General features: G+C 45.1%; 1 protein-coding gene and 1 long non-coding RNA gene across 10 annotated transcripts in view; one reads left to right on the forward strand and one right to left on the reverse strand.

The window, feature by feature from the left end:
* hnf4a (hepatocyte nuclear factor 4, alpha) overlaps positions 1–16588 on the reverse strand; it is a 175630-nt gene that overhangs the window by 71867 nt on the left and 87175 nt on the right. The gene's annotated exons all lie outside the window — the stretch shown is intronic.
* Positions 9714–16588, forward strand: part of LOC140736039 (uncharacterized) — a 58874-nt gene continuing 51999 nt past the window's right edge. The window contains exons 1-2 of one of the 4 annotated variants that reach the window (XR_012100872.1): positions 9714–9997; positions 10545–10603. This is a non-coding gene — a long non-coding RNA (uncharacterized lncRNA). The remainder of the gene's footprint in view (positions 9998–10544; positions 10604–16588) is intronic. The other 3 variants (XR_012100873.1, XR_012100871.1, XR_012100870.1) reach the window with 3 other exon arrangements.

The raw sequence follows: 16588 nt of genomic DNA on the forward strand, positions 1-16588 counted from the left end.
GATCTTTCTAGATCCCAATTAGTAATTTACCTTTTATATTAATTTACTATCCTAGTCTGCCCTCCAAAATGTACATAGAGTCATATAGTCATAAAACAGGGGAACAGGCCCTTCAGGCCAATGAATCCACGTTGACTACATAGTCAATGTGGAATTACAGAGGCATGAGAGAGGAACTTGCCCAAGTGGATGGGAGGAGGCTGCTGGTGGGGATGACAGTAAAGCAGAGGTGGCTGAAGCTTCTGGAAATAGTTCACAAGATGCAGGATAGATGTGTCCCAGAGAGGAAGAGCTTCTCAAATGGTAGGGGTAGGCGACTGTGGCTGACAAGGGAAGTTAAGAACTGCATAAAATTCAAGGAAAGGGCATATATGGTAACAAAAGTGAGTGGGAAGTTGGATAATTCAGAAGCTTTTAAAATCCAACAAAAGGCAACTAAAAAAGCTATAAGAAGGGAAAAAGGTGAAATATGAGAACAAACTAGCCAATAATATAAAGCAGGAGACCAAAGGTTATTCAGTTATATAAAGAGTAAAAGGGAGGTGAGAGTTGATTTTGGATCACTGGAAAATGATGTCAGTGAGGTAGTAATAGGGGACAAAGAAATGGCAGATGAATTTAATGGGCAATTTGCATCTGTCTTCACTGTGGAAGACACTAGCAGTGTGTCAGAGGTCCGTGAGATTCAGGGAGCAGGAGTGAGTGCCATTGCTATTACAAAGGAAAAAATGCTAGGCAAACTCAAAGGTCTTTAGAGAGATAAGTCACCTGGACCAGATGGACTACATCCCAGAGTCCTGAGAGAGGTTGCTGAAGAGATAATGGATGCATTGGTCATGATCTTTCAAGAATCATTTGATTCTGGCATGGTCTCAGGGAAATGGAAGATGCAAAAGTCACTCTGCTCTTTAAGAAGAGAGGAAGGCAAAAGAAAGGAAATTATAGGCCAGGTAGCTGAGGAATCTGAGGAACGCTCTGCCACAGACTGCAGTGGAGGCCCAGTCCATGGGTATATTTAAGGCAGAAGCTGATCGTTTCCTGATCAGTCAGGGCATCAAAGGATATATCGTGAAGGCAGGTGTATGGGGTTAAGTGGGATCCAGGATCAGCCATGATGGAATGGTGGAGCAGACTCAATGGGCTGCATGGCCTAATTCTGCTCTTATGGTTTTATGGAATATCAAACACCTATTAACAATAAAACACACATGAATCCTCTTCTGTTAATACTTTCCACATTCCTATCAATAACTCCACATTGTACAATGCATCTCCTTCAAGGGAACAAATGTGGAAGTTGTCTAGGACTACAATTACCTGGGAACTCACCTGGACATTAAACTGGACTGGACTAAAAATGCAGAGGCTCTGTACAAGAAGGGACAGAGCCGACTGTACTTCCAGAGGAGGCTCTGGTCATTCAACATCAGCTGTACAATGCTGCAGATATCCTACGGCTCAGAGGCGGCCAGCATTCGACTCTACGCTGTAGTCAGCTGGGGCAGCAGGGTGAGAGCAGCTGACACCAAGAAGATGAATAAGCTGGTCAGGAAGGCTGGTTGTGCTCTGGGAGTGGAACTGGATTCCCCGGTGCTTGTGTCTGAGAGGAGGCTGCTGCAGAAGCTACGGAGCATCATGGACGTAATGCCCTGGTTCAGATGCTTCATTTTTTTCTCTGGTATGCTGCCCTGTTCTGTGTCTGCTGCTTGTTTGGGTTACTTTTGAAGATAAGAGACAGGAGAATTGTATCCCATCCATTTGGGATGGCGAGATTTAGGGGAAGTTTCTCCAGTGAGGGACACTAAGGTTGGTCTTGGGGCTTTGTTGGGGGGCAAGAGAGAAGATGCTGGGGAGAAGCGGTTGTAGGAGTCGACCTGAAGTGGGGCTGGGATTTGATGAAGCCCAGGGAGATCAAAGAAGGATTGGTGAAGGGGAAACTGCGAGCTCCAACTTGTGCACATTACGCTGTTTCATTAAAATGGGCCCTTTTCTTTTCTTTGTTTTTCCTTTACTAACCCTTTAGTCAAATTAAGAAATATAAAGCCGAATCTTTTAGCTGTACGTGGAGTGTTGTTATTTCCTGGTACTGATCTGTAACAGGGTAACAAATCACGCAGCTTCCACACAAACAGGAGGATTTGGGGGGCTTTTGCACTTCAGTCTCCCACGTTATGCAGGGCCGGAGATCGTCTTCCCTAGCTGATGAAAGCAGAGTGTTACATGGACAATCCCTCTCACCCCCTCCATGACGTACTGGACAAACAGAGGAGCGCCTTTAGGATCAAACTGATTCCACTGAGTACATCACTGACCACCACAGGAGATCCTTTATCCTCTGTAAGTATATTAAATGTGGTTTCATTGCACATCTGTATTTTACACTATTATTTTTAATGCATATTTTGAATTTTTTCTTACCTCAATGCTTACATTTTGTATTTTAAAGTATATATTTCTGACTGAGCAACTTGCAACAATAAGTTCTTTCTGGATAAATGTAGTTTTATCTTATCTTGTCTGTGCTCTGGGGGATATTTACAGTAAATAATTAACCTACTGACTCACATGTTTTTGGGAGGAAATTGGAGTATCTGGAAGAACTCCACATTGTCTTCAGAGCAGGCAAATACCACACAGACAGCACAAAACATCAGAAAATCTGCAGGTGCTGGAAATTCAAGCAATGCACACAAAATGCTGGAGGAACCCAGCTGGCCAGGCAGCATCAAGCATCCAGGAACTAAGAGCCTTGGCCCAAAGTATTGATGGTTTACTCTTTTCCACATATGCTGCCTGGTCTGCTAAGTTCCTTCAGCATTTTGTGTGTGCTACACAGACAGCACCAGGTCTGAACTCTGGTAAATGGAAAAACCTCTTCCCTGGAAACATCCATGGGAAGTTCCTCCAGTTCAAATATATTCTTCCTATATTGACGTCAACCAGTCCTGCGTGTAATCTGGCCTGTTTCACAAAGTTGCACCATAACCCTTGATGCACCATCAATAACTCACTCTGAGACGTAGGAAGCGAGGTATCGGCTTTTATTGACTGGAAGAATGAACAACACTACATCCTGGAGAATGAGGCCGGGCATCAGGCCTCAAACACCTTTATACAGGGGTCTGTGGGAGGAGCCACAGGAGCAGTCAGCAGGGGTCTGTGGGAGGAGCCACAGGTGCAGTCAGCAGGGGGTCTGTGGGAGGAGCCACAGGAGCAGTCAGCAGGGGGGGGGGGTCTGTGGGAGGAGCCACAGGAGCAGTCAGCAGGGGTCTGTGGGAGGAGCCACAGGAGCAGTCCAGACAGGGGTCTGTGGGAGGAGTGACAGGAGCAGTCAGCAGGGGTCTGTGGGAGGAGCCACAGGAGCAGTCCAGACAGGGGTCTGTGGGAGGAGTGACAGGAGCAGTCAGCAGGGGTCTGTGGGAGGAGCCACAGGAGCAGTCAGCAGGGGTCTGTGGGAGGAGCCACAGGAGCAGTCAGTGGGGGGTCTGTGGGAGGAGCCACAGGAGCAGTCAGCAGGGGTCTGTGGGAGGAGCCACAGGAGCAGTCCAGACAGGGGTCTGTGGGAGGAGTGACAGGAGCAGTCAGCAGGGGTCTGTGGGAGGAGCCACAGGAGCAGTCAGCAGGGGGTCTGTGGGAGGAGCCACAGGAGCAGTCAGCAGGGGGTCTGTGGGAGGAGCCACAGGAGCAGTCAGTGGGGGGTCTGTGGGAGGAGCCACAGGAGCAGTCAGCAGGGGGTCTGTGGGAGGAGCCACAGGAGCAGTCAGTGGGGGGTCTGTGGGAGGAGCCACAGGAGCAGTCAGCAGGGGGTCTGTGGGAGGAGCCACAGGAGCACACAGTGGGGGGTCTGTGGGAGGAGCCACAGGAGCAGTCAGCAGGGGGTCTGTGGGAGGAGCCACAGGAGCAGTCAGCGGGGGGTCTGTGGGAGGAGCCACAGGAGCAGTCAGCAGGGGTCTGTGGGAGGAGCCACAGGAGCAGTCAGCAGGGGTCTGTGGGAGGAGCCACAGGAGCAGTCAGCAGGGGTCTGTGGGAGGAGCCACAGGAGGAGTCAGCAGGGGTCTGTGGGAGGAGCCACAGGAGCAGTCAGCAGGGGTCTGTGGGAGGAGCCACAGGAGGAGTCAGCAGGGGTCTGTGGGAGGAGCCACAGGAGCAGTCAGCGGGGGTCTGTGGGAGGTGCCACAGGAGCAGTCAGCGGGGGTCTGTGGGAGGAGCCACAGGAGCATTCAGCAGGGGTCTGTGGGAGGAGCCATAGGAGCAGTCAGCAAGGGTCTGTGGGAGGAGCCACAGGAGCAGTCAGCAGGGGTCTGTGGGAGGAGCCACAGGAGGAGTCAGCAGGGGTCTGTGGGAGGAGCCACAGGAGCAGTCAGCAGGGGTCTGTGGGAGGAGCCACAGGAGGAGTCAGCAGGGGTCTGTGGGAGGAGCCACAGGAGCAGTCAGCGGGGGTCTGTGGGAGGTGCCACAGGAGCAGTCAGCGGGGGTCTGTGGGAGGAGCCACAGGAGCATTCAGCAGGGGTCTGTGGGAGGAGCCACAGGAGCAGTCAGCAGGGGTCTGTGGGAGGAGCCACAGGAGCAGTCAGCGGGGGGTCTGTGGGAGGAGCCACAGGAGCAGTCAGCAGGGGTCAGTGGGAGGAGCCACAGGAGCAGTCAGCAGGGGTCTGTGGGAGGAGCCACAGGAGCAGTCAGCAGGGGTCTGTGGGAGGAGCCACAGGAGCAGTCAGCAGGGGTCAGTGGGAGGAGCCACAGGAGCAGTCAGCAGGGGTCTGTGGGAGGAGCCACAGGAGCAGTCAGCAGGGGTCTGTGGGAGGAGCCACAGGAGCATTCAGCGGGGGTCTGTGGGAGGAGCCACAGGAGCAGTCAACAGGGGTCTGTGGGAGGAGCCACAGGAGCAGTCAGCGGGGGTCTGTGGGAGGAGCCACAGGAGCATTCAGCAGGGGTCTGTGGGAGGAGCCACAGGAGCAGTCAACAGGGGTCTGTGGGAGGAGCCACAGGAGCAGTCAGCAGGGGTCTGTGGGAGGAGCCACAGGAGCAGTCAGCAGGGGTCTCTGGGAGGAGCCACAGGAGCAGTCAGCAGGGGTCTGTGGGAGGAGCCACAGGAGCAGTCAGCAGGGGGTCTGTGGGAGGAGCCACAGGAGCAGTCAGCAGGGGTCTGTGGGAGGAGCCACAGGAGCAGTCAACAGGGGTCTGTGGGAGGAGCCACAGGAGCAGTCAGCGGGGGTCTGTGGGAGGAGCCACAGGAGCATTCAGCAGGGGTCTGTGGGAGGAGCCACAGGAGCAGTCAGCAGGGGTCTGTGGGAGGAGCCACAGGAGCAGTCAGCAGGGGTCTGTGGGAGGAGCCACAGGAGCAGTCAGCAGGGGTCTGTGGGAGGAGCCACAGGAGCAGTCAGCAGGGGTCTGTGGGAGGAGCCACAGGAGCAGTCAGCAGGGGTCTCTGGGAGGAGCCACAGGAGCAGTCAGCAGGGGTCTGTGGGAGGAGCCACAGGAGCAGTCAGCAGGGGTCTGTGGGAGGAGCCACAGGAGCAGTGGGTCTGTGGGAGGAGCCACAGGAGCAGTCAGCAGGGGTCTGTGGGAGGAGCCACAGGAGCAGTCAGCAGGGGTCTGTGGGAGGAGCCACAGGAGCAGTCAGCAGGGGTCTGTGGGAGGAGCCACAGGAGCAGTCAGCAGGGGTCTGTGGGAGGAGCCACAGGAGCAGTCAGCGGGGGTCTGTGGGAGGAGCCACAGGAGCAGTCAGCGGGGGTCTGTGGGAGGAGCCACAGGAGCAGTCAGCGGGGGTCTGTGGGAGGAGCCACAGGAGCAGTCAGCGGGGGTCTGTGGGAGGAGCCACAGGAGCAGTCAGCGGGGGTCTGTGGGAGGAGCCAGGAGCAGTCAGCGGGGGTCTGTGGGAGGAGCCACAGGAGCAGTCAGCAGGGGTCTGTGGGAGGAGCCACAGGAGGAGTCAGACAGGGTCTGTGGGAGGAGCCACAGGAGCAGTCAGCAGGGGTCTGTGGGAGGAGCCACAGGAGCAGTCAGCAGGGGTCTGTGGGAGGAGCCACAGGAGCAGTCCAGACAGGGGTCTGTGGGAGAAGCCACAGGAGCAGTCCAGACAGGTATATGTAGTTCACCACAACCCTTATGCTCTTTTATTCTGTGCCCTGGCATATTAAGCTAAATATCTCACATGCTTTCTTAACTAACTTGCCTATGTGCTGCCATCATCAGGGATCATTGGACTTATGGACTAAGATCCATTTGTTCCTCAGTGCTCCCTTAGGCCTTGCCATTTTTGGGCATTTCCTTGTCTTATTAGTCTTCCCAAAATGCATCGCCTCACATTTCTCAGGATTAAATTCCATTTGCAATTAACCAAATTATTTATATTATCTCATAGTCTAAATGGTATGCTTTGTTCTATCAACATCTTGTCATCTGCAGACTTAATATCTCTTAGGGAGAGTCACATCTGGGAAAGGCCCCAGCACCAACCCTTGTGATACTGTCTTAGTCACGGACCTCCACTAACAAAAAAAAATCCAGTTTTCAGGCATTGTTCTTTCCAGATCTACACAGAGCAATGTTAGTCATACCAGCTGTGTAGTTTACTCTATCTAACTCTGGATAAATCTGTTTTCCTCTTAGAGGTAAGGGTCTTTTATCTGCTTCCCAATAACAGTGACTTGTGTGAAGCAAATTTAAAGGTAATCAGTAGAATCATTAAGGGTGCTGTGCTGCTTCTGGAGAACTTACAGAAGTAGTTATGATAGCTGGATCAAGTCCCTTCTGAAAGCTCAGGCAAGCCTCTTATTGAGGCTTTAACTTAAACTTTTACCGTGCTTTATAATTCTTTCATAAAACTTTTATAATACGGTGTTTGTTTGAAAAGCAACGCAGTATCTACATAACTACCCGGACACTCATTCAGGTATTCTTGCCGGAATATATGTCTGAGGAACTGGTCAAAGATTGTGTGGTCAGTGAATGATCCTGTGATTTTACTACTTATGGTTGCTATCAGCAGTGCTACCCAGTGCTTCTAGGGTGCCTGCTTCTTATACAATAGGAATGCCAGATTCACCCTGCCCATGGGAGAGAAACTTTCATATTTTTATTACACCTTAATCCTAACTCCTGTCCGTCTCACCATGTAAAGAGTTTCACTGATACAAATATATACATCTTAATGTTAAATCTTTTGAGAATTCATCTTATATTCTTCATTTGAACTAACATTGTAGGCTTTAGCACCAAAGATCTTGAGGTTGATACTTCAAGGGGAGACAAGGAAAATCCCCAGTCTTCAAAAATAGAGATGTGCAACGCAGTCTAACCTGCACTGGGTCACTGAATTTCACCAGATATGACAATTGGTTTTGCCTATTCCTGGTGCTCCCCAAAAAGTCTCAACAGGATTGTTTTGCATCAGTTGTAAAATTTTAACACCAGAAGTTCTGAATCAGTCAGCAGAGTGTAATCTCCGAGGTGCTATCTGCTGAAGTTACATTGAGCCCCCATCTACTAGTTAGATGTACGTATATCTTCTCATGGAGTTATTTGAAGGAAAGTATAGCCTTGATCTCTGCGAATCTGTTACCACGTACCTAAAGGATTTTTTAAATTCCTAAGTACTTAAAAAAAATAATAATCCTGCTGGTTATTCCTGCCTTGGCAATTAAACATAAACATGTTTTCTAGTTATTTACTCACATACAGGCTGCGTAATGCTTTGGTATATCTGCAAATTTTGATTTGCAGATATTTTGATAGGTGTATTTGCAGGTGTATTTTGATATCTGCAAATTTGTTGCTGTGTTTGCCCTCATAACATCAGTGACTGTTCTTTAGAAATAATCATTGTTATCGAGCATTTAGAACATTCGGAGGTGATAGATAAAGTACAAGTCCTATTTTCCACATAATTATCTGCCATTACACAAGGGGTTCTACAAATGCTGGAAAAGCAGACCAAAACACACAAAAAAAGCTGGAGGAATTCAGCAGGTCAGGCAGCATCTTTGGAAATGAATAAACACTCAATTTTTTGAGCTGAGGCTCTTCACCAGAACTGCCATTGATTTGATTAACAAATATATTTAGGATACTTAAATATAAATCAGCATTTTGAAACTGGTAACAGTTCTAGGAAAAACTACTTTTCAGGTCAGTGAGAGTGGTGAACAATGTTTAGGAAACAAGGATACAGAATCAGTTCAGGTAGGAATGAGAAACAACAAAGGTATTTCTAGGACTGATATGCACATCCACAGACAGCAGCCATATGTTATGACAGAATATAAATGAACAAACAATGTATACTTTTTAGACAGGTACAGCAATTATCATGGGGGATTTTAATCTTCATTAAGAATGGAGGATATTATGATAGCATAGATAACCTGAACAGAAAATTCATAAAATGTTTTCAGAATAGATTTTTATCACATTCTGGAGCTCACTAGGAATTAGCCTGCATTGAACTTGCTGTTAAATAAATGATAAAAGATAAGACTGATGAATTAAACAAATATGTTGTCTTTACTTTAGAGAATGGAAGCAAACTAGTACAGTAAACTTAAACAAAAAATAATAAGGCTATGAAAGCAGACATAGCTAATGTAATATGGCAAATTATGTTGAAGGATTAGTCAATCAAAATGTGGTGGCAGATGTTCTGAGGGGCTTTTTCAGAATACTTTGAATCGATGGATTCCAATGAGAAGCAAAAAAATCCAAAGGGAGATTATGCCATCTATGGTTAACTGAAAATTTTAAAGGAGTATCACAATTAAAGAAAAAATGCACAACTGAGTAAATAAAACTGGCAGATCAGAGGAGTCCACAGAATATCAAAAAGTCAGTTATGAGAGAATATAAGAAGACTACAAAGAAATATAAATAGCCTACAATGGAAAATGTGAAGTTGTCATTTTCTCCAGGAAAACATAAATAAGCATGTTGTCTTGGACAATATAAATAAACATTCTCTCTAAATGGCGAAAGACTACAGAGTTCCAAGGCACAGAGGGCTCTGCGCGTGCTAACACATCACTTGCAAAAGCTTAATATGCAAGTACAGCAAGTGATTAAGAAAGTTTGTATCTGCTGAAATTTAGAAGAATAAGAAGTAACACGATTGAAAATACAAGATCATGATGCTTCTTGAGAGAATGGATGGGAAGAAGATATTTACCCTTGTGAGAGAAACAAAAACAAGAGGGCAGTTTAAAACTAAGCAGTCACCCACTTAGCAGTGAGGTGCGATGCACAGGCTTTCTTTTAGAGCAGGGATTCCTAACCTTTTTTATACCCTGGAGCCCTACCATTAACCAAGGGGTCTGTGAATCCCAGGTTGGGAACCATTGCTTTAGAGGGTTGTGAGTTTTGGATCTCTCTTCTGTAAAGAGAAATGAAAACAAATTGTTCTAGCATTTTTAGGACAGAAATGGAGGTATTCTTGTTAAGAAAGAAGGTGGAAGGTTATTGTGTGTAATTGAGATTCCATTCAGTTCTGTCAGGAATCTACTGAAGACCTGAGGAGTGGAGTGGTCCACTCCTGCTCTTGTTCATAGATTCTAGATTGTGGTATTCTGCAGGATTTTGTGGTGCCATATAAAATTATAACTTCATATTTGAGATTCTTGTTACTATTAATGTTTGATTTTTTTAGATTTTTAACAGTCAAAGAACAACGGTACATGAGCAATTAGGTCAACAATCACTGTCACTGACTGATGTAACTGTTTTCTCTTTGAAATTACAAACTCCAGTTTGTGGACAAAGTCCTGTCTACTTCAGTATATGGATCTCCGACCACTGACCAAACTCCAAATGAAACAACAGCCTATTTATACTTCCAAGACTCACTGTAATGTTTATTCTCAGCCTGTACTATAGGTGAACTTCGAGGAGCAGAGAAACTGCTACCTGCTAAACCACCTTTTGAAGACTCGGATCTAATGCATCTGATCGAAGTATTGGTGGAAATAAATATATAGGACTGGGAAACAGTTCCCGGCTCTTCATATAACAGGTACGTTTTAAAAAATTGTTTTCAACACTTTAAAGAAAGTGCTCTTTCTCTTGGCAGCCTTATTGGTTTTGTTGAAAACACAAACAGCCCGCTGTGTATGAATGTGATGTGTGGTTTATTTTGTGGAACAAACACTTCACGTGGTTAACTGATAACAGGAAGGAGTGTTCATCTTGCACTGTTTCTGGGTTGAATGTGAACAGCGTAAATGTAGGTAGGTGTAGATGCAGAACTCTGTAACCCCTGGACATTCAGCAACAATATCTTTATAACTTTTCTTAACACCAATGAGCTTAAAATAAAAGAAGAATTCAATTACCCAGCAATCTGACAGAGTGCGTCAACTCCATTTACTTCAACCAGTCACTAAGCGAAAGGAATTACTGTTTTCACAATAATTTTGGCTCTGCAGTGTAATAATCTTTACTGTTCTGCTGCTAGAATGATTTTAGTTATTTATTTAGGAACTTGCATTGTAATGCCAAGTAGAAGGGAAACGTAAATTGAGACAGCACTATTTTCTGTGAAAATGTGTTTTGCTTTTCAGTAAGCTACCTCAAATTCAAGAAAAGATAAAACCTTGGCTAGCACCTTGGTAAAATCTCGGTAAGGGTCTTATATGAAATGCTTCAATTATTTTTCTTGCAATAATTATGCAAGTCAAATTAATAGGACTAACAAGAGAAATATTGTGTGCCACTCAAAAAAGATTTTACCAAAATTATCCTTTCACTGATTAACTTTTACAACAGCAATCATAAAGCTCATAAACCTATTTCCCAGAACTCTGCTAGTAGCAATCATTCTCAGGATAAAAAAATATTAACAACATATTTTCCCAAGTACTAATGGTGAAATAGTTCTCTTGAGAAATCTAAGTGAAGGGTCAAGGATGGAATTACGGAACTCCAATGAGGCAAATGAGAACAAAAAGCATTGATTTGTTTGCACAGATTGAGTTATTTAGTGTTTTCATTATATGCAAATCAATGTAAATGTAAATATTGTAACATTAATTCCATTGTCCAGTGCAGACGAAGTTTTCAAGACAATAGTACTTCAGGAAATGAGAACATTGAATTACTATCGTGCAGTTGGCATTGGTATTGGTATTGGTTTAAGTGATAAATCTGTAACCTCCAATATACCATAGATAATTGAAGTTTCAAACTTTCTTCATTGTGGCATTGAAAGTTCTGACTTACAACATATTTATCGAAGATTCAGACTTACATCATTGTGGTCGCATTTCTATGTTAGTCTCTTTCAAGAGTAGCTCTCCATGAGGAAAGCAATGCTTAATCTTCTATGCTGTATTGTTTATCCAACTGCCTGACTGCAGCTGTATTAGTATTAACATTTTGAATTGAAGTTGCTTGTATCTCTTGGAAGCAGATACTATTTGAATTCCACAGTGCACCAATGCCCAATGGAATGGGTAGGTTTCTATAGCTGAAGCTTGAAAACTTCTGGAGTACAACCTAAATGTAGTGGAAGACTGGGTTTATAATTGTCTTCAATTTAGAGCAAAATCAGAGAAAGTTTCTGATAACACGCACAAAATGCTGGTGGAATGCAGCAGGCCAAGCAGCATCTATAGGGAGAAGCGCTGTCGACATTTTGGGCCGAGACCCTTCGTCGGGACTAACTGAAAGGAAAGATAGTAAGAGATTTGAAAGTAGGAGGGGGAGGGGAAAATGTGAAATGATAGGAGAAGACTGGAGGGGGTGGGGTGAAGCTGAGAGCCAGAAAGGTGATTGGGAAAAGGGATACAGAGCTAGAGCAGGGAAAGGATCATGGGACGGGAGGCCTAGGGAGAAAGAAAGAGGGAGGGAAGCACCAGAGGGAGATGGAGAACAGGCAGAGTGATGGGCAGAGAGAAAAAAGGGAGGGGGAAAAAAAAGGAAAAAAACTAAATATATCAGGGATGGGGTAAGAAGGGGAGGAGAGGCATTAACGGAAGTTAGAGAAGTCAATGTTCATGCCATCAGGTTGGAGGCTACCTGACGGTATATAAGGTGTTGTTCCTCCAACCTGAGTGTGACTTCATCTTGACAGTACAGGAGGCCATGGATAGACATATCAGAATGGGAATGGGACGTGGAATTAAAATGTGTTGCCACCGGGAATGTCTGCTTTCTCTGGCAGACCGAGTGTAGGTGTTCAGCGAAACAGTCTCCCAGTCTGCGTCGGGTCTCACCAATATATAAAAGGCCACACTGGGAGCACCGGATGCAGTATACCACACCAGCCAACTCACAGGTGAAGTGTCGCCTCACCTGGAAGGACTGTCTGGGGGCCCTGAATGGTGGTGAGGGAGGAAGTGTAAGGGCAGGTGTAGCACTTGTTCTGCTTACAAGGATAAGTGCCAGGAGATCGGTGGGAAGGGATGGGGGGACGAGTGGACAAGGGAGTCACGTAGGGAGCGATCCTGTGGAAAGCAGAAAAAGGGGGGAGGGAAAGATGTGCTTGGTAGTGGGATCCCTTTGGAGGTGGTGGAAGTTACGGAGAATTATACGTTGGATCCAGAGGCTGGTGGGGTGGTAGGTGAGGACAAGGGGGACCCTATCCTGAGTGGACAGTGGGCGGATGGGGTGAGGGCAGATGTGTGGGAAATGGGAGAGATGCGTTTGAGAGCAGAGTTGATGGTGGACAAAGGGAAGCCCTTTGTTTAAAAAAGGAAGACATCTCCTTTGTCCTGGAATGAAAAGCCTCATCCTGAGAGCAGATGCAGCGGAGACAGAGGAATTGTGAGAAGGGGATAGCATTTTTGCAAGAGACAAGGTGGGAAGTGGAATAGTCCAAGTAGCTGTGAGAGTCTGTAGGCTTTTCCAGGTAGCTATGAGAGTCTGTAGGGAAGTTTCTGATCCCTGTTTATCTAAATTAAAAAATACAGATTGAAATCTCCAAATCTGGAACTACACTACGGTACCTACTGGGTTGTTGACATTTGTACTTTATTCAATGAGTATGGTTCAATCATATAAAGCAGTATACATTCCTGTACAATTATCATTTAAGAAATATATTGCATCCCATACTACAGTTTGTACTTCATTTTTGTAATACCAACCTTTCAAAGTCATCAAAATCATTCTGATGGCATTTTCAACTTTTATAATGTTTTCAATATTCTGTTGACATTACTTTGAAAGTAATAGATTGCTGAGGTTGACCACAAACTAAAAATTTAATCTTAAAATTTAGATGTGATCCAAAATATTTTTTGGACGTCTTGAGCCTAAAAGCTAATTTGCATAACTCCAGGAAAATAAACAGTGCTGTGAAGTTGAAAACTGTCTTAACCCAAAGTGCATTGCCCATGGTGTTGGGGAGTATTAGGAGAATCAGAGTGGAGTGGATGGGAATGGGTGAGAGAGAGCAGGAGGGAATTAATTAGGGGAAGAGACTTGATGGAGGTGCTCTGAGAGTCAACATTGACTTTATAGGCTGAATGTCATTCTACCTGTATGTCATGAAAGAAATGGATCAGATGAGAATAGGACATATTGCATTGACTAACAATGTCAGTGTCAATGCTGCATAAATGGGGAAAACATGACAAGGTTGTTCTGCCTGCTCACTGTGTGCTTGAATTTCTTGCTCTGCAATGTTTACAATTATAGCTATGGTGACCATAACACTGTTTTAAGTTAGATATGATTTCTTGCTCTTGTCTTCAGGATACCTCTAGTATTTCAATGAGTATTGAATGAGTATCTCTTCAGATGCATTGCCTTCATTATGTAGGTGAATGCAGAACATTCTCATATAAATTTTACCTGGATGGTGGCTGAAGGAAGAATGTTTGACAGGACACAGTAAAGGACTTATGAATCTTCAAACTGGACACTGTGCACTTATTCAGTCAACTGAAGAAGAACTTAGCTTAACATAACATCTGGATGAAAGAACCTTCAAAATTGCAGAAGTCCAGGAATACAGCACTGAAATAGACCATAAGACCGTAAGATATAAGAACAGAAGTAGGCCATTCGGCCCATTGAGTCTGCTCCGCCATTCAATCATGTGCTGCTCCAATTCTTCCAGTTATCCCCACTCCCCTGCCTTCTCCCCATACCCTTTGATGCCCTGGCTAATCAAGAGCCTATCCATCTCTGCCTTAAATGCACCCAATGACGTGGCCTCCACAGCTGCTCGTGGCAACAAATTCCACAGATTTACCACCTTCTGACTAAAGTAATTTCTCCGCATCTCAGTTCTAAAAGGACGTCCTTCAATCCTGAAATTGTGCCCTCTTGTCCTAGAATCCTCTACCATGGGAAATAACTTTGCCATATCTAATCTGTTCAGGCCTTTTAACATACGGAATGTTTCTATGAGATCCCCCCCCCCTCCCATTCTCCTGAACTCCAGGGAAAACAGCTCAAGAACTGCCAGACATTCCTCAAATGGTAACCCTGTCATTCCTGGAATCATTCTCGTGCATCTTCTCTGAACCCTCTCCAATGTCGGTATATCCTTTTTAAAATAAGGACCCCAAAACTACACACAATACTCCGTGTGGTCTCATGGGTGCCTTATAGAACCTCAACATCACATCCCTGCTCTTATATTCTATACCTCTAGAAATGAATGCCAACATTGCATTTGCCTTCTTCATAATAGACTCAACCTGGAGGTTAACCTTTAGGGTATCTTGCACAAGGTCTCCCAAGTCCCTTTGCATCTCCGCATTTTGAATTCTCTCTCCATCTAAGTAACAGTCTGACCATTTATTTCTTCCACCAAAGTGAATGACGATACACTTTCCAACATTGTATTTCATTTGCCAGTTCTTTGCCCATTCCCCTAAACTATCTAAGTCTCTCTGCAGGCTCTCTGTTTCCTTAACACTATCCACTCCTCCACCTATCTTTGTATCATCAATAAATTTAGACACAAATCCATTAATACCGTAGTCCAAATCATTGACATACATTGTAAAAAGCAGCAGTCCCAACACCGACCCCTGTGGAACTCCACTGGTAACAGGAAGCCAACCAGGATAGAATCTCTTTATTCCCAGTCTTTGTTTTCTGCCGACCAGCCAATGCTCCACCCATGCAAGTAACTTCCCTGTAATTCCGTAGGCTCTTTTCTTGCTAAGCAGCCTCATGTGCGGCACCTTGTCAAAGGCCTTCTGAAAATCCAAGTACACCCCATCTACTACATCTCCTTGTCTACCCTGCTTGTAATTTCCTCAAAGAATTGCAGTAAGTTTGTCAGGCAGAATTTTCCTTTCAGGAAACCATGCTGGCTTTGGCTTATATTGTCATGTGCCTCCAGGTTCTCCGTAATCTCATCCCTAACAATTAATTCCAAAAGCTTCCCAACCACTGATGTCAGGCTAACAGGTCCATAGTTTTCTTTCTGCTGCCTCCCACCCTCCTTAAACAGCGCAGTAACATTTGCAGTTTTCCAGTCATCTGGTATCATGCCAGAATCTATGGATTCTTGAAAGGTCACCATTAATGCCTCCGCTATCTCTCCACCTATTTCCTTCAGAACATGAAGGTACATCCCATCAGGTCCAGGAGATTTACCCACCCCTAGACCATTAAGCTTCCTGAGCACCTTCTCAATCATAATATTCACTGCACAAACTTCATTTCCCTGACACTGTTGAATGTCCAGTATACTGGAGATGTCTTCCACTGTGAAGACTGAAGCAAAATACACATCCAGTTCCTCTGCCATTTCTGCATCTCTCATTACAATATTTCCAGCATCATTTTCTACTGGTCCTATATCTACCCTCTACTCTCTTTTACCCTTTATATACTTAAAAAAGCTTTTAGTATCTTCTTCGATATTAGTCGCTAGCTTCCTCTCATAATTCATCTTTTCCTTCTGAATGACTTTCTTAGTTTCCTTCTGTAAGTTTTTAAAAGCTTCCCAATCCTCTAGCTTCCCACTAGCTTTGGCTTCCTTGTGTGCCCTCACTTTTGCTGTTACTTTGGCTCTGACTTCACTTGTCAGCCATAGTAGTGTCCTTCTTCCCTTTGAAAATTTATTCTTATTTGGAATATATCTGTCTTGCGCTTCCTTCATTTTTCACAGAAACTCCAGCCATTGTTGCTCTGCTGTCCTTCCTGCAAGTGTCCCTTTCCATTCAACCTTGGCCAGTTTCCCTCTCATGCCATTGTAATTTCCTTTATTCCACTGAAATACCAACACATTGGATTTAATTTTTTCCCTCTAAAATTTCAATGTGAACTTAATCATATTGTGATCACTGTCTCCTAAGGGTTCCTTAACCTTAAGCTCTCTTATCACCTATGGATTATCACCTCTGAGGTCCAGTACTGGCCTGGTTTTCCCAATCCACTTTCATGTTAAAATCCCCAATGATTATCATGACATTGCCTTTCTGACACGCCTTTTCTATCTCCTGCTGTAATTTGTAATCCATATCCTGGCTGCTGTTTGGAGGCCTGTATACAACTACCATTAGGGTCCTTTTACCTTTGCCATTTCTTAACTTAACACCTTCCAATCCTATGTCATCTCTGTCCAATGATTTAATACTATTTCTTATATACAGAGCCACACCACTGCCTCTGCCTACTAACCTATCTTTCCAATATA

Source organism: Hemitrygon akajei, chromosome 11 (assembly GCF_048418815.1).
Source record: "Hemitrygon akajei chromosome 11, sHemAka1.3, whole genome shotgun sequence".
Classification (NCBI taxonomy): domain Eukaryota; kingdom Metazoa; phylum Chordata; class Chondrichthyes; order Myliobatiformes; family Dasyatidae; genus Hemitrygon; species Hemitrygon akajei.